The following is a 15,510-nucleotide window of genomic DNA, read 5'->3' as shown; positions in this document are numbered from 1 at the left end:
AGACCGACTTTGCGTGGGCTTTGCTGCTCAGGGCAAGGACTAAGAAAACAACTAAGAAAAGCCTTTTCTTGAGGTTGGAACAGGGCCCAGAAGTATGTGAGCAGTTCGGTACGTTGGGCTGGCCTGAGTGACTGATGACACCCAAATATATACCCTCCTTCTTTCCACAGAGTACAGTGGCTTCTGTCTACACGCAGGCAGCGAATCCCCAGAAGAGACACCCGGCTGAATGCCTGTGGAAAGCTTCTAAGCACCAGATTCCTGAAGAGATGCCTCTTTCAGGTGTCTTCTGATAAAAGACTTTTCAGTGGGAGGCCCAGGCTTGCCTCTGTGCAAGAACCAGAATTCTGAGGACGTTAGCTGCATTATTCCGCTCAGGCTGCCATAACGAAGTACCTCACACTGGGTGTCTTAACCAACAGAAGTTTATTTTCCCACAATTCCGAAGGCTGGAAGTCCAAGGTCAAAGTGTTGGCAGGTTTTGTGTCTTCTGAGGACTCTTTTTTGGGGGGCACCTGGGTGGCTCAGTCAGTTATGCATCCAACTCTTGGTTTTGGCTCAGGTCATGATCTCGCAGTGTGTGAGTTAGAGCCCCACATCAGGCTCCGTGCTGACAGTGTGGAGCCTGCTTGGGATTCTCTCTCTCCCTCTCTCTCTGCCTCTCTCTCAAAATAAATAAATAAATAAATAAATAAATAAATAAATAAATAAATAAATAAATAAATAAATAAATAAATAAATAAAACTCAGGACTCTTTTTCTCCTTGGCTTTAGACAGCTTCTCCCTGTATCCTCACATGGGATTCTCTCTCTCCCTCTCTCTCTGCCTCTCTCTCAAAATAAATAAATAAATAAATAAATAAATAAATAAATAAATAAATAAATAAATAAAACTCAGGACTCTTTTTCTCCTTGGCTTTAGACAGCTTCTCCCTGTATCCTCACATGGCCTTCCCTCTGTACCCGTCTATGTCCGAATCTCCTGTTCTTGTAAGGACACCAGTCATGTTGGAGTAGGGGCCGCCATATGGCCTCATTTTATCATAATTACCTCATTAAAGCTCTGTCTCCAAATACAGTCACATTGTGAGGCACTGGGAGTTAGGACTCCAACGTACGGATTTGGGACATTGAAGTAAACAGAGGGGTCGATGCCACTTAAGGTTGTAACTTACTGGGCAAGACTAGAAGAGTGTACAAAAGAGGGTTTTTGAGGAGAAAAGAAGGATTATGTGCAGGAAATGTCCTAGAGGCTCTGCTTAATGAGACCTCACTGAAACCTCCTTAACCCTCACTTAAACAGCCACCTTACAAGGCAGTTTTTCATCTTCTTGTGTAGTGTCGTTTCCCTTTCCTTTTTGACTTTTCTGTCTTATTCTGATGGTGGTTGTTAAGTCTGCTAAAGAACATAACTTACACTTGTTCACTCTCATTTTGAAGTTTTCTCTTGCATTCACTGAACCGTGGTAAAAATGCATATAAGCCTGTCTGCTGAGTCCTAATTTATTTCCCTGAAATGCAATGGAATACTCTTTAGCTTCTCCAAGTGATGGCGTGGTCCCGCCCGGATGTGATGGAGCTACAGTTTGGGACTGGCAGTTGTGCAAGGGGGAAGCCCGGGGTTGTGCTTGTGCGTGTGCTGGGGGGCTGGGAGGGAGGGGGGAGAATTCTCTGCCGAGTTTTGTCTGACGTAGTGAACAGATCAGGCATCTGCCTTGTAAGTTGAGACCCCGAGCATTTAGTTGCTGCCTTAACCCTTAGTCCTACACAGACACAAGTATGACTTGCCTGTGGGACCAGCTACCTGATTTGCAGGGCCCGATGGGAGATAAGGGGCAGCAGAGTGTTACAGCAAACGTGAGGTCCTTCTGAGCGTGGGCCCTGGGGGACTGCCCCCATTACACGCCTGTGAAGCCAGCCCGTGTAAGGAGAAGGACTTTTCTTTTTTTTGTTGTTTTAATTTTTAAATTTTATTTAAATCCAAGTTAGTTAACATATAGTGTAATAATGATCTCGGGAGTAGAATTTAGTGATTCGTCACTTACATATAACCCGGTGCTCATCCCAACAAGTGCCCTCCTTAATGCCCATCGTCCATTTAGCCCCAAACCCCTCCAGCAACCTTCAGTTTATTCTCTGTATTTAAGAGTCTCTCATGCTTTGCCTCCCTCTGATTTTATCTTATTTTTCTTTCCCTTCCCCTGTGTTCATCTGTTTTGTTTCTTAAATTCCACATATGAGTGAAAACATATAATATTTATCTTTCTCTGACTGACTTATTTCACTCAGCATAATACCCTCTAGTTCCATCCACGCTGTTGCAAATGGCAAGATTTCATTCTTTTTGATCCTGAGTATTATCGAGGAGGACCTTTCAGTTGATTATTATCCCCCTCCTAGATTAGAAGATCATCTATCTTCATTTGGAGAATCTGCATCATTCACTTGAGGTTGCCATTAAACCTTTCTCAGCTGGATTTCTCAGAAGACGCCACACTATCGGGAAAATCTGGCCTTTGGCTCCATGGTTACTACTCTTAGTTTGCTTGATGCTGGGGCGCTGGGGTGAGGTTTGGATTCCTGATCATAGCTAACGCCCTTCTGTCTCCTTCTGCTGCCTGGCTCCTCCTCTCAAGGTCCGCAGCTTGTCTAGGAGCAAAGTTGTAACATCACTGGGATTCTGTCACTCCTGCAGAAGAAGGGGGAGGAGCCCCGGACAAGACCCCTGAGGCTCGCAGGATGCCTGGTGTGTGTTTTCTGGTCATAGTGCCCTTCTGTTTCTTCTCTAGTCAAGACTTCTTGGCTAAGGGGTTCTGAGTGAGACAGGTGCCCGCCCTCCCCCGTCCCTGTGGACACTGCCTCTCCTGTCCTGGCCTCACATGGACCTCCCCATGCTGTCAGTTCAGCCTGCTTCTCCTCCTGATTCCCTTGTCTCTTGGTTTCTGATCAATATGGGCAGTACACAGTTGCATTAGTCCCGGGGTTGCTCCCGGGGCCTTGTAGACACCGAGGGGTTTCATTCCATCGTACTCAGGCTCCCACGAGCTACACCAGAAGCGAATCAGAACTATCTTCAGTCCTGGAGGAGGAGTGTAACCCCCAACCCTTTTCAGTGAACCACCAAGATACATCTTGATCCAAGGGGCACCCCCCTTCTTTCTGCGGAGTTAGGGAATATGGTGGGGGGTATGTGGTACCAGGGATATATGGCGTGTGCACAATGGTAAACCACCGCTTCAAGAGGAAATCCTCTGCTCTGTGTAACCCAGCTGCTGTCTCTGCTGTCTCAGAGACGACGTGGACTCTGAGGGGCCCGAGCAGATGGTTGGGGCAGTGAGGACCCGAGATCTGTAGGGGGTCCCTGGGCCAGAAGTCAACACACCTGAGTTCTGGTCCCGTGAGGTAGGCAGAATAATGGTCGCCCGAAGATGTTCAATTCCCCAAACCTGTGAATGTTACCGCATGTGGCAAAAGTGTCTTTGCATAGGTGATAAAGGGTTGTGAGATGGGAAGAGACGCCTGGGTTACCCAGGTGGGCCCAGTATAATCACAACTGTCTTTATAAGGGGCGGGAGGTAGGAGGGTCAGAGCCAGGGAAGGAGACATGAAGAAGGAAGAAGTTGAAGCAGGGTTGTGGTTGCTGCCTGGAGTCACAAGCCAAAAAACATGGGTGGCCCCTACAAGTGGGAAAAGGCAAGGAAACAGGTTCTCCCCTAGAGCTTCCAGAAGAAATGCAGTTTGCCGACACCTTGATTTTACTGCAGTGGAACCCATTTGGACTTCTGACCTCTAGAATTGTGAGGTAATGCGTTTGAGGTTTTTTTTTAATCACTAGGGTAGCTGTAACTTGTTACAGCAGAACAGGAAGGGAATATACCCTACATTTGCCATTAGTGAGCTATTTGATTCTTGGGAAGGTAATTCCTTTTCCTCGGTCCCAGATACTGTATTTTAGGCACAGTCAAACATTTAATAGAAAATTTAAAGGAGCAGGATGCTCTTATTGATTGAAACCATATGTGGAAGGTCAGTGTGAATCAGATGGGTGCAGCTTCTTGGCAACGTTACGGACCCACTGGGTAGTGCAGACAGAAGGGCGTTGGGTCTCAGGCTATCTAGTGCTATTGACTTTCCCTGGTGGGGAGCCTGGCCACTCTGTGGACTCAATTGGTTGACAACCTTTGACACACACACATAAAAAAAAAAAAAAAAAAAACATTGGAGGGGCGCCTGGGTGGCTCAGTTGCTTAAGCATCTGACTCTTGATTTTGGCTCAGGTCATGATCTCCTTGTTCATGAGTTTGAGTCCCGTGCTAGGCTCTGCTCTGAGAGCACAGAGCCTGCTTGAGATTCTGTCTCCCTGTGTCTTTCTCAAAATAAATAAACATTAAAAAAAAAACTTACTGGAATTAAGTAGAATTTAAACTTACTGTTGATATTAGTAAGGCTTATGCCTGTATTTTATCTTGGGTGTTATATACAACTCATAAGAATAGAGCTCTTGTTCAAGGCATTTCCAATTCTTCAAAGGTGCTCATTTTAAATCCCTACCCCTCCAGGAACTTAAGCAGGGAGATGGTGCCCATCCCTCTCGTATGAATAGCCATTAATGCAACACATCTAGAAAGAATCACACTAGTTTTTCATTGTTACCGAAATGGACTTCTGCAGCCTGCCAGCATCCTCAAAGTGTTCTTGGGGAAGATCCTTTTTCCCTGGATGTTTCCTTTTGACTTTCTTCTGTTGCTCTTGGAGGCTAACCAGGATCTCGTGCACCTCTCTGTGGCTCTTGGTTTCAGATGCTTAATGTTGGGGACATCCTAGGACATTGTGCTCAGAAAATGGAATGGGTAGGCGTTTGGGTGGCTCAGTTGATTTCAGCTCAGGTCATGATCCCAGGGTCATGGGATCCAGTTCCATGCTGAGTATGGAGCCTGCTTAAGACTCTCTCCCCCTCTTCCCCTCTCCTCCTCTCTCTGAATAAAATAAAAATTAATAAAAATAAAAATTTAAAAATGGAAAGGGTAAGTAAGGAGAGAAGCAGAGACATTTTCTTATTGGCACTAAAATGCTCTGGGAGGACACCAAGGGCAATGTAAACACAGCCTGTGAAATCAAAGCATCATTAAAAAATAAACAAGCTCAGTAGGCTAGGATTACTACTCCCTTATGAAAAGCAACTTTAGGACTCAAAAAAAAAAACAAACACTAAATTGGAGGAGGGTCCTTGAATGTGAACTCGACTGTGCTGTACAGGAAAATGTTCTACTTGGTCGCTTCATGAAGAAATACACAGAGCGAGATAAAAGGAGAATATGTTACATAGAATATGTATTTTCTTAGTGTTGACATAATGCCTATTAATCGGTGGAGGGCCTTGTTAAAATCGGGAACTCCTGCGTTCCTCCAGACGCAGCGATTCTGCTTCAGCAGGACTGGAGTGAAACACTCCTGGTGATTCTAAATGGACCGTCCCAGGCGGAGATTTTGACGATCCCCAGCGACTGTATCTGAGCCACCAAAGTGCTCAGTCCAGAGATTCAAGTCCACTCTTGGAAATTCGTTAGCAAGGACCCTCACGCATACTTCTTTTTGTTTCCCACGCTGCGTTCCTTCTAAAATATTTTATCAGGTGACTAAGTAGTCGTCTAGTAAAAGCAAAAGTATCTGTTGTTGTTAGTGTTGTACAATATTATGCTGGGTAATGGTAACTCGAAACACATTGCAGTCCAATCAACCATTAGATTATTCTTTCTGAAATTAATAAGCTTTCTGTTCTCTCTGCTCATTTAAAATCACTTGAACAGTCAAAGGTTTACACATCGGAAGATGTGAGGTTTGGGAAGGCCAGGAGAACCACTGAATTCGTTCACAACTCTTCTGAGTATTCTAGGGGACTTCCTTTCTTAGGTCATAGTTCATAGGTCAGGCCCTCTGCCTCAGCCCTTTGCCTTATTCAGACCTCAGTCTACCGGGGCGAGCCTACCTCTCCAGGTCTGAGCTCTTCTCAGTCACTCTGGACATCAGCAGGACTCCGGCCTCTCGCATCCTGGAAATAAACCTCGGTCACTGCAAGGAGAGCAGACCAGCCCACCCCTCCGCCTGCGTCCTCTGTGCTCGCCTGTCCGGCGGCTATTTTCCCTCTGCACCTCCTCTTTCTGGTTTCCTGCATAATTGGCCTTCTAGGGGAGGAAAAAATAATTGTCCCTGTGTTTGTGGCTGAGACCCCTATAATAAAGGTTAACAAGAGGAAAAACAGGTTTATTAACATGTAGACCTCATGTATACGTGGGAGACACCCTGGGGTATCTCTCCAGATACCATCCTAATAGGGAAATTGGGGAGGAGGTAGGCCCCTTAGGGGAGAGGAAGTGATTATCGGAAAGGATGAGGGGTTTTAGAAGAACAGATGGGAGTGTGACAGTTTGTGACAAAGTCTGGTTGTGTCCCCTGCTGTGATGAGAGCCACTCTTCCCGGTTGATGAAACTCCCAGGGAAGGGATCTAGGACACTGAGTTCCTTTTGGAGAATCTGTTCGTAGGCAGATAAGAGGAGCTGAGAGAAAGCCTCTCCCTACATATGCTGTTTTTCAAGTGTCTAGGGCTTAAAATAATCAATATACCGAGGCGGCAGGTTTTGAGGTGCCGCGTCCTGAACTTCTGGTCCTATTTTGGGCAGCGTATTTCTGCTACCCTTCAGTCTTCATCTCTAAGACGTGTGCTGGCCCGTGCGGGTGGGGGCATTTGGGTGTTACAGGTGGGACTGCTTGTGGGCAGGGCCCTGGCACTTGCCACTCCATCTGAGCGGATGCAGCTCTGTGCGGGGCACAGGCTGGGTCTGTGTCTCTCTGTCTCTCTGTGTCTCTCTCTTTCTGTCTCTCTCACGCACACACACACTGCATAGCCCCTACTTTTCAGCCTGTTTTTATTTATTTTTTTAATGTTTATTTATTTTGAGAGAGAGAGTGCTGGGGGGGGGTATGGAGAGAGAGAGAGAGAGGGAGAAAGACCCAAGCAGGTTCCGTGCTGTCTGCACAGAACCTGACGTGGGGATCCATCTCACAAACCGTGAGATCACGACCTGAGCCAAAATCAGGAGTCAAAGGCTTAACCAGCTGAGCCCCCGGGCGCCCCTCCAGCCTGCTCTGTACTTCCCTCTGCAGCCCTCCCTACATGTCCACTCTGGTTTTGGCCTCTCAGCACCTTCCTGGGGGGAAGGAAATTCCATTCTTTCCCAAGGATGGTGCTTCCTGGGCAGTCCTCTCAGAAGAGGGGGCCTTCTGTTCCCCACCTGGGGTCTGGGAATGGGAACTGGGCTTCTCCATCTTCTTCAGTGCTGCTTCTAGAGCATTACCTAGTCCTTTTTTTTTTTTTTTTTTTTAAGTTTATTCATTTTTGAGAGAGACAGAGTGTGAGTGGGGGAGGGGCAGAGAGAGAGGGAGACACAGAATCTGAAGCAGGCTCCAGGCTCCGAGCTGTCAGCCCAGAGCCCGATATGGGGCTTGAACTCCTGAACTGCGAGATCATGAGTCCAAGTCGGACACTTAACCTACTGAGCCACCCAGGCGCCCCTACCTAGTCCTTTTTTAAAGAAAAAGCAAAACCCTTTTCTCTGTAACCTCTAGTTTTGGTATGTGATAAGGAGGTTTCGAGATACGGAGTGGCTCATTCAAGAATTAGAACTCTCCTCTTCATTGCTATCTTTTGCAAAGACCTCAATTCAATAAGTATGCTTTGTGGCCCTGCCAGACTGACTCTCCTCCCGTGTGTGTGTGCTCGTGCTCCCCTGAGGCTGCTGCTTCCTGGTCCTGTCACACTCTCCTCCTCCTCCTGCCCAGCTGTCCTCTCCCTTGGGACCTGCTTTACAGTCCAGGTCCACATCTACTCCCGAGGTCCTGCAGTGTCTGTAAAGACAGCCTGGCAGTACACTGTCCCCATGATCCCGACCTCCTTGCCTCCTTCACATCTGCCCCACCTACGGGGTCCTGTGATCTCCTACCCTTCTCCACCTTTGAGACCTTCAACCACACCCTGCGGTTTTATCAGTCTGGCTCTCAGGCTTAATGCATTTGGTCTTTGACCTCACAGAAAATGCCGGGGCCCAGGTTGTTCCGATTTCTTGTGACACATTAGCTTGCAATCTGGACTTTCTGCCTTTCGTGCTCAGCCCGAACCCCTGATTGATCATTGCAATGACTCTTACCAGACACATGCCTTGCACCTGTCCTGGGGAGCCCCCGCCCACTCACACCCCAGCCCTGGACTCCGAGGCAGCCTGCTTTCACTCTTACTGGATTTGTAAATTCTGCCGGTATGCTCCAACACTTAATTACACACCCAGTTGTGCAAGGTATGTGAATGTACAAATATGATAAAAGTCCTTGCCACAAACAGATGAAACTATTACTGGAGAAAATCTCTGGATTTTTGTCAAAGGGAATCCTTGTTTCTCTGTTTCTTTATTCTCTTTCTTGTGTTAAGAATTCTTAGGGCACCTGGGTGGCTCAGTCGGTTAAGCGCCCAACTCTTGAGTTCAGCTCAGGTCATGATCTCATGGTTAATGGGGGTTCATGGGTTCGAGCCTCTGAGCCATTAGCGTGGAACTCTTTCTCTCTACCTCTCTCTGCCTCTTCCCCGCTTGCGTGTGGGTGGGCATTCTCTCTCTCTCTCTCAGATAAACTAAAAAAAAATTCTTTCTCATTGGACTTGATTCCTTTTGCAGTCCTCTTATTGACCTTGAAGAGCTCTCCATGCAAAGACAGAAGCCGCTGATAAAAAGCCTTCTCCTCCTCAGAGAGAGCTCATTCATTCATTCATTCACTTTCACTCATTCATTTGTTCGCTCCACAAATAATTGTTGGGCACCTCCTTTGTGCCAGTCGTGTCCTTGTGATGAGGGATACAGGGATGAACAAGACGGACAAGGTCCCTGCCCTCATGTAGCTTATGTGGTAGTGTGAGAAAATAGACAAGAAAGAGAGGGAGGAGGAAGGAAAGAAAAAGAATCAGAGCTGTAGGTGCTAAGAATAATATGGTAGATGGCATGACCCAGTGGCTCTGGATTGGTGGCTGGAGGACGGGGGGGGGGGGGGGGGGACAGGGAACGGGTCTCAGGTTAAACATGGAACCAGTCGAGAAACCACAAATGCTAATTGTAGTAGGAGGGGCACGTAGGCAAGAGGGGCTATGTGCTCAGAGAGTGTAAACTTAAGATCAGACCAAACAAAACCTAATTAGCAGTGCAGTTGCATGTACCCCACTATTAAAAAAAGAAACACCTTAATTCCCTTATTCTTAGCTCCATTGGAATGGACTATTCAGAATTCTAGTCACCTGTGGAGCAAAACAGCTTTGCAGCAAACACGCAGACACTGACAAATGTTAACTGCCAGGTGGCCTAGTCAGTTCTGATAGAATTTCTTTCCAAGGCAAGAAATGTGCCACCTTTCCTGGGCGGGAATCCTACCACCCTCTTCTTGCTCTCCGAGTAGGAGAGAAGAAGAAGAAAGCAAGCCAAACCAATCAGACCCAAGCCGAGAAGCCAAACCCAAGCCCAACATCTCACTTCCCCCTAAACAGAAGTAACTCCCGTTTCTCACAACTCTAGCAATGAGAGAAGGGATGGCCATCAGATACGCTGTCCTGATATTCTGCGCCATTTGGAGCAAAAGGGGCAGAGGAGAGGTTTTAAAAAGATGGGGCACCTGGGTGGCTCAGTTGGTTTGGTGTCTGACTCTTGATTTTTGACTCTGGTCATGATCTCACGGTTCATGGGATCGAGCCCTGAGTTGGGCTCTGTGCTGAGACTGCGGAGCCTGCTTAGGATTCTCTCTCCCTCTTTCTCTGCCCCTCCCCTGCTCAAACTCTCTCCCCCACCCCCCAAATTAATAAAAAGTAGGCTCAAAGAACGACACATTTCCTCCTTGATTGTTGAGAACAGCCTTGCAATTAAAATACTAAAAATACACCAGCTCTAAATTGTTTGACCAACCCACCTGCTATGGACTAAACTCACTCCCAAATGTAAATGTTGAAACCTCAGCCCCCTCATGTGACTATATTGGAGGTTTAAGGGACTTGCAGGAGGTGATTGAGAGTAAATGAATTCATAAGGGTGAAGCCCTGATCTGTTACAACTGGTTTCCTTACAGGAAGAGGAAGAGGCCGAGATCTCGATCTCTCTCTCTCTCTCTCTCTCTCTCTCTCTGTCCTCCGAGGACACCCTGAGAAGGCAGCTACCTGTAAGTCAGGAAGAACGCTGTCACTAGAATCTGATCATGCTGGCACCTTGAAATTGGACTTCCAGCCTCCAGAACGGTGAGAAACTAAATTTCTGTTGTTTAAGCTACCCGTGACGCTGTGTTCTGGCAGCCCAAACAGACTAAGATATCACCTTACCTCTAGCTGGCACAGAGAGGGTGCAGTAAAATGAGTGGAACATGACCTCACCACCCCCACTTCCCCACCCTGGACCCAGTGTTGGAAAAGTAGCTAATAAGATTGTGGTAACTCAAGGATTTAGGGTAGAATAAAAACAAAAATTCTCAGGGCACCTGGATGACTTAGTTGGTTGAACGTCCGCTTTGGCTCAGGTCATGATCTCTTGGTTCGTGAGTTTGAGCCCCACGTTGGGCTCTGCGCTGCCAGTGCAGAGCCTGCTTGGGATTCTTTCTCTTTCCCTCTCTCTCTGCCCCTCCCTGCTTGCACTTGCTAGCTTTTTTGTCTCAGAATAAATAAGCTTAAAATAAATTCTCTCTCTTTTTTTAAGGTTTATTTATTTTGAGAGAGAGAGCAGGGGAGGGGCAGAGAGACAGAATCCCAGTCAGGTTCTGCACTGTCCATGTGGACCCAGACATGGGGCTTGAACCGAACTCACTGTGAGAAGTAAGTGAGATGATTCGCTTTCAGAAATACCAAATAAAAGCTGTGCTGTCTAATTAACATTGGTTTGTAACCTACTGGAAATATGTATGGAACCACCCCCACCCCATCCCCACCGTGGAGTCCCAAACCCTTAGACACTTTCCTTCCTGGTTCTTCTCCCCTCTCCATTTTATGGGTTTATTTTTCACAGGCTTTGCAGTGAGCATGGGCCAAAGAACTGAAAGTCTCTGCATCACCTCAGGGAAGGTACATTTGTTCCAATCAGACTACTATTTGGCCTTAATGTGGGCATAGGTAACTTCCGGGTAAGGCTGTAACCTCTGTAGTATCAGCCAATGAGCCAGGGGAGGAACTTGTGTGCTAGGAGCCAATGAGGAACCAGGGGAGGGGTTTGCGTGTTAGGAGCCAATGAGGAAGCAGAGGAGGGACTTGCATGCTGGGAGATAAATTGTCTGCTGTAACTGCTCCGAGTCAGACACCCGCTCTTGCAAGATCATTGACTAAAACCTCGCTTTCCTGTGCTCTGAGTCTCCGTGTCTCTCCTTTGACTGGGTCAGTGGGCTTATTTCTCACACTCACAAACCGTGAGATCATGACTAGAGTTGAAATCAAGAGTTGGATGCTTAACCCACTGAGACACCCGGGCATCCCCAAAATTTTCTGTTTTTTATAACTTGGAATTCATGTATTTTTTAAACCAAAAGTTTATTAATATATATTTTTTACATTTAAATTCAAGTGAATTAATATACAGAGTAGCCTTGGGTTCAGGAGTAGAACCCAAGTTTATTCATATTTTTAAATGCATTATTTTTTCATTTATAGCAGGCCATTGGAAATGTTTGCTGAGTGAATAAATGAACATTTGAGAAGGATACCATTGACCCCATAATGGAAAAGACCTATACTTCTACATTTTTGCCTTAGCATTGAGATTTAGCTTTATGTTTGACCAAGACTGGGCCTAGATCCAGTGGGTGTGTGCCAGTGACACCCTCACTAAAAACGCCAGCACAACATCGAGGGTGTAGGGTGACTTTAGGGGACTCGAGGCACATTTGTCTTTATGGGACCCTTTCTCCAAAGAAAAATTAGAAATCCTATTTTACAGCGTCATGTTTTTTTTCTGATTTTAAAGGAAATGAACATGAAAACATTTTTGTGAGCTGTGAGAGTGTCGTGGGTCCTTGGCACTGCTCCTCTATGCCCTGACGGGCTTGGGCCATGTGACGGGGGTCTGAGCCCTGCTCCCATCACTTCCTGGCTGTGAGATTTGGGGACAATCTCATGGTATCATCATCTATAAACTGAGATGGATGAAGGTTTCACAAGAAGGGGGAAAGTCTTCCTTGTTAGCAGGAGATTTGGTTGGGGGTACTCAGGTGTCTTAGGATGGAATGTGCTGGAAGCGTACTGCCTTGTCTTACAAGGGTGCTGGGTGAGTGGGAGCTGAAGGCAGACTCTGTGCCCCCCACCGAGAAATTTTGGGGCCACAGGTCAAGGGCAGAAATGTCAAAGGGAGAATCCTGTGAAGAGGCATCTCTTCTCCTTTGGACGTCTTCAGTGATCTTTCCGTTTTTCTGTGAAGTTTTCTGGGAGTTGAATCTATTTGGGCAAAGCTGAAGGTGCTGCGTCCTGCTTGGAGGTGGGGTTGGGTCTGGAGCAGAAGCAGCTGCCCCAACTTACGGTGCCTGAAACTCCGCACAGACACCCTGCTGCCTCTTCACATGGGCAGCCCTGGCCAGGGCTCCAAGCGCCGTGCAGGCCTCATTTGCATCGTCTATCCCAGGATTGATGCACTGACGCTGATTATCAGGACAGTGGTTCTCAACTGGGCGTGGCTTTATTCCTCCTCCTCCTCCTCCTCCTCTGCACATTTGGCAATGTCTGGAGACAATTTTTGTTGTTGTAACTGCAGGGAAGGGTGCCACTGGTGTCCAGTGCGTGGAGGCTGGACTGCTGCCAGACGTCCTTCCGTGCACAGGAGGGCCCCGAAACAGGGATCACCTGGCTCAGGGCGTCCATAGTGCCTGGCTTGAAAAACCCTGATATACAGCCCTTCCGCTAAGGGGTGCCCGGGAATAAAAGCTCCCAAGCAATCTTTATAGCACACTGTGAGGTCAGCCAATTGTATCAGGATTATTATTTTTTAAATAATTTATGAACTTCTTCCTCTCCACTGCCCGGCCTGAACTAACATCTAACTAAGTTCACCATATAACCTGCTAAATAAGTTCCGTTTATTCTCAGGACTAAGAAGCAAATGTGACTTTCCGTTCACAGTAACCAAGCAAGTTAGGCAGCCGAGATTTCTGTCCAGAGGTAAAGCACCAATGCCCTCTGCTGGAAAAGTTTATAACTGCTGCTTTGTGCGCAGGACAAGAATGAGTTGACGCCTGTTATTCTCTTTTTTTTAATTTTTAAAAATTTTTGAGAGCGAGAGACAGAGTGTGAGAGGGGGAGGGGCAGAGAGAGGGAGACACAGAATCCGAAGCAGGCTCCAGGCTCTGAGCTGTCAGCACAGAGCCCAACGTGGGGCTCGAGCCCACAAGCTATGAGATCATGACCTGAGCCAAAGTCGGACATTCAACCGACTGAGCCACCCAGGCGCCCCTGATGCCCCTCATTCTAACTGAGCAAGCGTCTGGGGCCACTGACCTTGTTTTGAACTTGTGATTGCCTAAAAGGGTGGGGTTTACATTGGTTTATAGGATCCATTCGTTTCTTCTATCATACCCAAAAGTTTAGACATTATTTGATAATGATCAAATATTCCTCATCCTTCTGTATAAGCACAGAATTAACTCATGAAACAGTGTCAGAGTTTAATGATAGAAATAACAGAAGCAGATCCCAGGGTGCTTCTTAAAATTTTTTAAAAATTATAGAAAATTTGGAAAAAAAATATAAAATAGAGAAAAGTAAGAAGAAGAGGAAAAATTTTGACAGTCCCACTTCCAGAAAAAAAATTTTTACATTTTGGAATATTTTCTTCCAGTTCCAGTTTCTAGGAATATAATGACCTTTTATTTATTTTATTTATTTAAAAAAAATTTAATACTTATTTTTGAGAGAAAGAGATAGAGTGTGAATGGGGGAGGGGCAGTGAGAGAGGGACACACAGAATCCGAAGCAGGCTCCAGGCTCTGAGCTGTCAGCACAGAGCCCGACATGGGGCTCGAACCCACGAACCGTGAGATCATGACCTCAGCCGAAGTCGGAGGTTCAACCAACTGAGCCACCCAGGTGCCCATAATGACCTTTTAAAAAGTTATTTTTATTTTTTTTAAGTTAATTTATTTATTTTGAGAGAGACAGAGAAAGAGGGAGAGAGCGAGAATCCCAAGCAGGTTCCACGCTGTTAGTGCAGAGCCTGATGCGGGACTTGATCCCATGAACTGTGAGATTGTGACCTGAGCTAAGATCAAGAGTCAGATGCTCAACCGACTGAGCCACCCAGGTGCCCCCAGAATTATTTTTATTGTTTGCTTTGCATAATTGTCACATGCTATAGACACAAATGTGTGTCCTTTTTCCCCCTCTGACTACATCATAACCGTTTCCATGTTACAATGAGCATATATTGTTCCTGTGGGGGACATGCAGACATGTCACCTAGATTCCGTTTCTGGGGAAGGATGTGCTGTCCCAACTTCTGCCTTTGGCCGCCACCCTGCAGAGGGTACCTTGGCTATGAGTAGTCACCTGGACCAGGTTCATGCCCTTCCCACCACAGCCGGCACCCAGGGACCAGCAGAGACAGGTGTGATGGTTCCTGCCATTCTGGCCCGGGGGAAGAACGCTGGTGGCTGTGTTGGCTGTGGAGCTTACCAGGAGGTCGGCTGCCCCCGGACTTGTGCCTCCGCCTGTTCCTGCTTGTCTCCCACAGCTGTTCGTCTCAAGGCTCTTCCTGAATACCTTGTGCACACGACGTTCCCTTCACAGCCTGCCTCCCACAGAGCATATCCTGGGTGCCTGTGACTATTGTAACTTTTTGAATGTGGTGCTATGTACACGTGTTTAAAAACGGCGACACATGTGAACGGTACAAAAGGGTACGCAGTGCAAAAGTGAGTCTCTCTCTCACCCTGACCCCAGTCCCCCTCCCCGCGGGTGTTCTCCCCAGAGGCAAACACCATTATCCGTTTTGAGTGTACCTTTCCAGGGCTGGGCTGTACATATACAAACACAGATACCGTGAGGGTTAATTTTATGTGTCCACCCGACTGGACCACAGGATGCCCAAGTAGCTGGTTAAACATTAATTCTGGAGGGTGGCTGTGAGGGTTCCGGGAAGACCTCAGCATTTGAATTGGTAGACTGAGTAAAGTGGACTGCCCTCCCCAGATGGGCGGAACTCGTCCAATCAGTTGAGGGCGTGAGCGGAACAAAAAGCAGGAGGCAGGGAAGGTTCTCTCACGTCCTGCGTGACTGCAGGAACCCGGACAGTCCGTCTTCTCCTGCCCTGAGAAGCTCCTGCTTCAGGCCTTCGGACGTGGCTCTCCGCCCGTGAACTTCATCACCAGCTCTAGGCCTGCCGGCTCTTCAGTTTGCCCACTGCAGACGGTGGGACCCCCTCAGATGCCACAAGGGCATGAGCCAGTTCCTCATGATTCATCTCTTTCTA

General features: G+C 47.2%; 1 long non-coding RNA gene across 1 annotated transcript in view; it reads left to right on the top strand.

Annotated features, from left to right (window-relative positions):
* LOC116738178 overlaps positions 1-557 on the top strand; it is a 30,493-nt gene extending 29,936 nt beyond the window's left edge. The window contains exon 8 of the long non-coding RNA XR_004343837.1: positions 171-557. This is a non-coding gene — a long non-coding RNA (uncharacterized LOC116738178). The remainder of the gene's footprint in view (positions 1-170) is intronic.
* The last annotated feature ends 14,953 nt before the right edge of the window (positions 558-15,510 follow it).

Source organism: Lynx canadensis, chromosome B4, assembly GCF_007474595.2.
Source record: "Lynx canadensis isolate LIC74 chromosome B4, mLynCan4.pri.v2, whole genome shotgun sequence".
Classification (NCBI taxonomy): Eukaryota; Metazoa; Chordata; class Mammalia; order Carnivora; family Felidae; genus Lynx; species Lynx canadensis.
This window is presented reverse-complemented; position numbering and strand designations above follow the sequence as displayed.